General features: G+C 42.0%; 1 pseudogene; it reads right to left on the bottom strand.

Annotated features, from left to right (window-relative positions):
* Positions 1-188: 188 nt before the first annotated feature.
* Positions 189-1,537, bottom strand: LOC112820871 (disks large homolog 3 pseudogene; annotated as a pseudogene).
* Between the last annotated feature and the right edge of the window lie 4,802 nt (positions 1,538-6,339).

Below are 6,339 nucleotides of genomic sequence, written 5' to 3'. Positions count from 1 at the left end.
CAGTCCTCTTCTCGTCTCTTCGCTTCTGCTTGGTTTTTATGAAAACAATGACTCTGACGGATTTGCACCTGTGCTGGCGCTTGGGAAAGGTCCATGCAGGAATGGGCACCGTCACGTGATGAGTGAGATGGCATCATCTCAAAAAATAAACTGAAACAAGATGCAAATTTAAAAAAACAGCACAGGACTAGAAAACTCAATTTTTGGGACATATCTAAAAAAGGGGACACGAACAGTAGACATTTGTTCTCCTGGTGGGGACAGGACTGAAGAGGGAGGAGGGAAGAGGGACTCGATGTCTTCTGTTCACAAGAGAGTGCTTGGTGGGGGTTCTTCAGAGTTTTTCAGGGGATGGGACCCAAATGTAGTGGCCAGACTGGTCCTCGATGATTTGTTTGATCTTGTTGTAAATCTCTTCCAGTGAGTCACCCTGTACACTGGCTGTGAAGTATTCTCCAAACTCCTGCTCCAGTTTCATGGCTTTGTCATAGATCTTATTTGCTTGTTCGTATGTCTACCATCGGTTCCTTTCCATAAGTGCTTCAACGGACTTGGGCTTGATGAAAATGACAGCGGGGTAAAGTTGTGCTTGCTGCAGCCTCTTGATAGCATTGCCGGAAACATCTAAGATGCAGTACTTGCCCCCACTGACTGGATGCTGGTCCCATAGAGATTATCATTAAATTGGCCTGCTTCAATGAACTTGTCGTCCTGAATATCCTTCTCCATCTGTTCTTGGGAGACCACAAAGCGGTGGTCTTGTCCATCCACCTCATTATCACGCCGAGGCCGAGCGGTATGTGGCACACGGGATCCAAATTTACGCGGGAACTCCGAGATCAGGTCATCGTCGACTCTGTCCTTCATTGGGCCCAGGATGGTCACAGGCCTTGCATAGTGAATTTCCTGCCGTGTCACTGGCTCATATGACAAGATTGCACCCTCTTGTCCTTTGGAACTGCTTTCGCTGTCACTGGTGTTGGATGTCACTCCCTGTTCCTGTATGCTGCTCTCCTGGGCCATGTTTTCTTTGCTCTTGTAAAATGGAAACTTTCGAGAGAGGCGGAAACTCTTTTTACGTTTTGTTTTGATCGACCTGTTAGACTCAATCATCCCCGTCCTGGCATGGAACTTCACGGTTTTCAATCGAGCTCTTTCTTCCTTTTTTTTCCACCCTCTTCTTACTGGGGATCACACCGATTTGCTCGCTTTCTCCATGCGGGGTCACCAGTCTCGCCTGCCACCACTCATCATCAGACGCATTAATGACGTGCAGAATGTCACCATAGGAGAAGCTGAGCCCCTGGCTTGGCAGGCAGCTGTCCCGAGTTCCGTCATAATCAAACGGGGCCCTGACATACAAAGACCTCTTCTCACTTGTTGGGAGGGACCCAGACCCAGAGCTCATGCTGCTGTTCATCATTTGTTCTCGCAAGTCGTGTATCTTCAATTCAAAGCAACTGTACTCTGGCGCCGGGTGGGAGTCCAGGTCTAGTGCCGAGAAAGCGCCAGCTCCCGCCAGCCCTTCCGTCCCGTGTGGGAGACCACGGACACCTGTTTCTAATAATTTCTAAAACAGGATAGAGTGTCCTGGGATTTTTGTTTGTTTTTGTTTTTGTTCTTTTTAGATTCCATGACTGAAAATGATACCAATAGAATAGAAAGTTTATTTCCACACCAATATCTAGAATTTAACAAATGGCAAGTTAACAAAATATATAAAGCAAGACCAAAGTAGAATGAGAAAAATATTAAATGGTAAAAATAATGAAAATAATACTATGTGGCTGGCATTGTGTTAAGAACTTTGTATATGTTCTATTAGTTTCCCACTGCTGTCTTAACAAATGAGTCAAATGTGGTGGTTCAAACAATACAAATTTATTATCTTACAGCTCTGGAGGTCAGAAGTCTGAAATGGGTCATAGAGCTGTGTTCCTTTTGGAGGCTGTGGGGGTGGGGAGTCTTTTTCCTTGCCTTCTCTAGCCCCAAGAAGCTGCCCCTATTCCTTGGCTCATGGCCCAGCCTATCATTGGCATTACAGCTCCTCTGAATTTGACTTTCTTGTCTCACTATTTTCCCGATTGGCCCTTGTGTTTACACTGGGCTCACCCAGACAATCCTGGCTACTTTCCCCATTTTAAGATCCTTAACCACATCTGCGGTGTTCCTTTTTCTATGCAAGGCAACATAACGCCTTAGGCTGGGCAATGTGATATGGACCTCTTTGGGGACCATTGTTTTGCCTACCACACAGGGATGTTATAGAAATGTTGTATAATTTCTGGCCCTACTCTCTCTCTGCTAGTTGACCTTTATCATCTGTTGTTTTGAAATGCCCCTTTCAATACTGGGAGAGAGTCCATTACTGGATATGCAGGAAACAGAAATGACATCATTTTACTAAGAGCTTCAAACTCCATCCATGCAAACCTTTCCTCAACATATTTAACCTATAGCAAAATTGATTCCAATATAAAAGGATTCAATTTTAATTACCTTTTCTGCTCAATCTCAACATGTTTGTTTCTTACAAAGGTGCAACTGAGCTGTGAAATGAGCAAAGGAAGTTAGAGAATTGGTTTACATGAAATAAAACTATGATTACTTAGGGAGAATATACTCCTACCTAATAAACAATGGGATGACAATTATTGAACTGTCTCCGGGGAGAAAGGCCATCCAGTGGGTTTTGCCGAGAATCATGGCAGGATGGTGTCTTTCGCATCCTGCTGACCATCTTACATTGTAGACTGTGCTTTGAGAGAGACATGGTGTTTACTCCTCTTTTGAGGGAAAGAAGCAAAGCAGAAAATTACTTAGGATTTTCTTTTGGGGCTCATTTTCTATTATCCTGTGTATGCTGACATTTCACAGTAATGAAATTCTAAGTACTCTTGTCTGTGCCTTCAGGGTAACCAAACCAACGATATAATGAAGTTATCCACTTAAGACTGGTTTTATGAAAGAAAGAAATCAGTACATAAACCTGTACACACTCCCCCAATTCCATGTTCTAGTGAAAACCATTTAAAATAAGATCTAGTTTTAGAATAGGAAAGTAGGTCTTGTGTTTCCATTTTGTATTAAAACCACTGATTTTGAATCTTTTATTTTTGACCCGAGTTGCAAAGATATCTTTATAGATGTAAGTAATTATTACTGGGGCCTACTCAGGCTAATTCATTTAGTTTCTCTCCTATAAAGGCTACTCCTTCACATGTGCTCTGGGTCCCAGCCCCTCTTACATCCTCAAGGACCACATCCCTTGCTTTATCATGTCTTGACTGGGCATCCTTAAATCTCCCTCTCTGCAAAACAATTTCCTTCAGCAGAGAAATATCCTGTGGTATCCACTGATAGTAAAAAACCAAAACTCAAATAACAGCAAACAAACCTCTCTTTGATGCCCATCTTCATGATGCAAATTCTCCTCACTCCTTTATAGCCAAACACGATCCAAGGGTTGTCTACGCCCACCATCTCTACCCCTTTGTCCCGTTTAGTCTTTCTTTGTTGCTAGTCGTACATATGTTAGGCAATAAGAGAAATATAGAGGATAATATAATGGATTTCCCACTTAATGTTTTAAAGTCTCAATATTTTGAAAAAATTTCTCCCTAACTTTTTTTTAATGACTTTTTCATTGAAGTAGAGTTGGCGCACAATGTTACATTAGTTTTAGGTGTACAACATGCTGATCTGACAGCTATATATCTTAAGCTATTCTCTCACAAGTATGGCTACCATCTTGCTTTAAGATTTTTTTGTGATTTTTTAAATTATTATTAACATGTAATGTATTACTTGTTTCAGGGGTACAGGTCTGTGATTCATCAGTCTTACACAATTCACAGTGCTCACCACAACACATACCCTCCCCAAGCAAAATAATTTGGTAGAGACAAATCTTCCTTATGCCTTCCAAACCCCAATTCATTCCCCTTATAAAGGTATCAGTGCTGTTCTGAATTCATGTCTATCACTGACTATCTTCTCTCTAACCAGTTTTCTCTTTTCCGTCCTATTTGACTTCTCCATTTAGATGTTTCATTGGCTTGTCAAATTTGACATATCAAAAATTGGACCCTTAGCCATTGTAACTTACTTCTCTTTCTCCGTCATTTGTAAGTCAGTGTTATCACCACCTGCCTCGTTGTTTAAGCCAGAGACATGAGGGTCTTTCTTAACTCTGTTTCTGCTTCTCTCTACACGTAATCTTACAGTTGTTCTAGATTCTATCTTCAAAGCTTATGTGCTGGTTCCTGGTCTGTTTGTCCTTTCATTGCTCTGTTCTCCATTGAAGGTGGCTGCTTCCTGTGGTCTGAATTTCCCAGGCTCCAGCAAAAGCTGGCTTCCAGCTGGATATTGTCAATGGGAAGCACTTTGTGGTGAGTAACAGTGGGGGAAAGTGTCTCTTGTCTTGGGCACACCGTCTCCGTAAATCGCCTCATCGCATTCCTAGCTTCAGCTCCTTCTGAACTGGTCCACTGTGGTTCCTGCTTCCACCCGATGATGTAGCCTTGGATTCTGCTAATATCACCTCCTCCCGCTGACCCTCCAGCCTTGGGGTGGTAGTGTTTTCTTGATATTGTTTATCCATGAAGTGTCTCACTGTCATCTCCTGTTTTGTTTCTCATCATTTCTATTATAAGGAAAACCAATTCCCTGCATTAAATTCCTTCATTTTAAGATACTTTGAGTAGATTCTGCTTTTCTGATTAGACCCTGAATGACACAGAACATTTCCCCCTGGATTATTGCCATGGAGTCTTCCAACTTGTATTTCTGCTTTCATTCTTAACTCCCCAGTCCATTCTTTTCACAGTAAAATAGACCATATCACTGGCTTATGTAAACCCTCTGTTGGCTTTTCACTGCACTTGGAATGAAATATGAACAGCTTAGCAAGAGTTGCATGCCCAGCCAACAGCATTTCGATCTCAACCTATACCACACACACTCCCTAACTCCCCATGTCCCTCAATCAATATTATCTTCTACTGGAAATGACAAGATTTTCATTGCTTCAGAGACTTGGTACATGCTGTTCCCTCTGCATGAAATGCTGTTCCCCTCCCTGACTCCTGGCTGAAGGTGTTTCATCTTTCAGGCTTTGGTTTAAATCCCCTTCTCACACTTCTCTGACCACACAGACCAAAACACACTCTCTTGTTACTGGCTTTTAGAGAAGCTGCATTTTTTTTTCTTCCTCGGATGTGATCACAATTTGTATTTAGTTAATCACTTATGAATTCGTTGGTTCAGTATCTTTCTCCACTTTCTTCCACAGGTTAGAAGCTCTGTGAATGTGGACTCATGATGTGTCTGGTCTGTCCACCACCAGTTCCTCAGTGCCCCAAATAGCATCTGACCCAGACAAGATGCTTCATAAGTATCTGTGAATGTGTGTTAAATGCATCGAGAGGGATTCTTAAAGTTTATTTTTCAGTATTTTTTCAAAATCCTTAAATTTTCTTTTTCAAGTCGATAAATAGTTATCAACTTGATTTGAAACTGAACATGCTCCAGAATAGCTCCCGATTTTGCCACTATTGGTTGGCATTGCTTTCACAGACCTGAGACAGGCTCTGATTTGTCTCCACATGGCCTAAACTTTGTGCTCTGCTTTCACTTGGGTTCTTCTCCTGGACTGTGGCATCCGATACCTATAGAAAGCAAAACGACACCAGACAAAATCTGGAGCTAACTCTTTTGGAATATAAGGGGATTTTCTGGGAATGAAAAAAAAGGCTCATTTCAATAAATTGCCAGGAAATCGTATTTTCCTTACCCATTTCCTCGAATCCTCTTCTCAGCAGTGTCTCCTAAAAATAGTTGCCAACTGCGGCTAAGGCAGAGCACTGCAGAGCAGAGGCCACTGATGCAGAGAAGGGGGCGATGGCAAGGGAGGGGCTGGGACGCATGTCTGGCTGGGGGAAGAAGCCATCAGTAGACCGTACCTTACGTGAAAGGTCCTGTGATTCAATCAAGGAATTCCATTTAAAACTAGACACATGAAACAACGCTTTAGGATTCATGTATCCTTTTATTTCTTGCAGATACCCTTCCTTAAGCATGGAAGACCAAATATACCGTGGTCTATAATTATCTACCTTTCTTTCTGTTTGAACAAGACCCCGTTGCCTAGGAACTGGAGTGATAGGTGTGCCATAAATACATCTTCAAATCATCTTTTTCCTTGCTAGGTCAATTTTTTTTCACACTGCTTCTATTGTTATGAACGTTCATTAGAATACATGCTCTATTCTGCATTTGTTTGTTTGGAGTACGTACAGACTGTGTATGGCCAATTAAGTATGAATAAAATATTCTAGT

This window comes from Callorhinus ursinus, unplaced genomic scaffold (genome assembly GCF_003265705.2).
Source record: "Callorhinus ursinus isolate GAN/ISIS: 27379988/994484 unplaced genomic scaffold, GSC_fseal_2.0 scaffold1, whole genome shotgun sequence".
NCBI lineage: Eukaryota > Metazoa > Chordata > Mammalia > Carnivora > Otariidae > Callorhinus > Callorhinus ursinus.
This window is presented reverse-complemented; position numbering and strand designations above follow the sequence as displayed.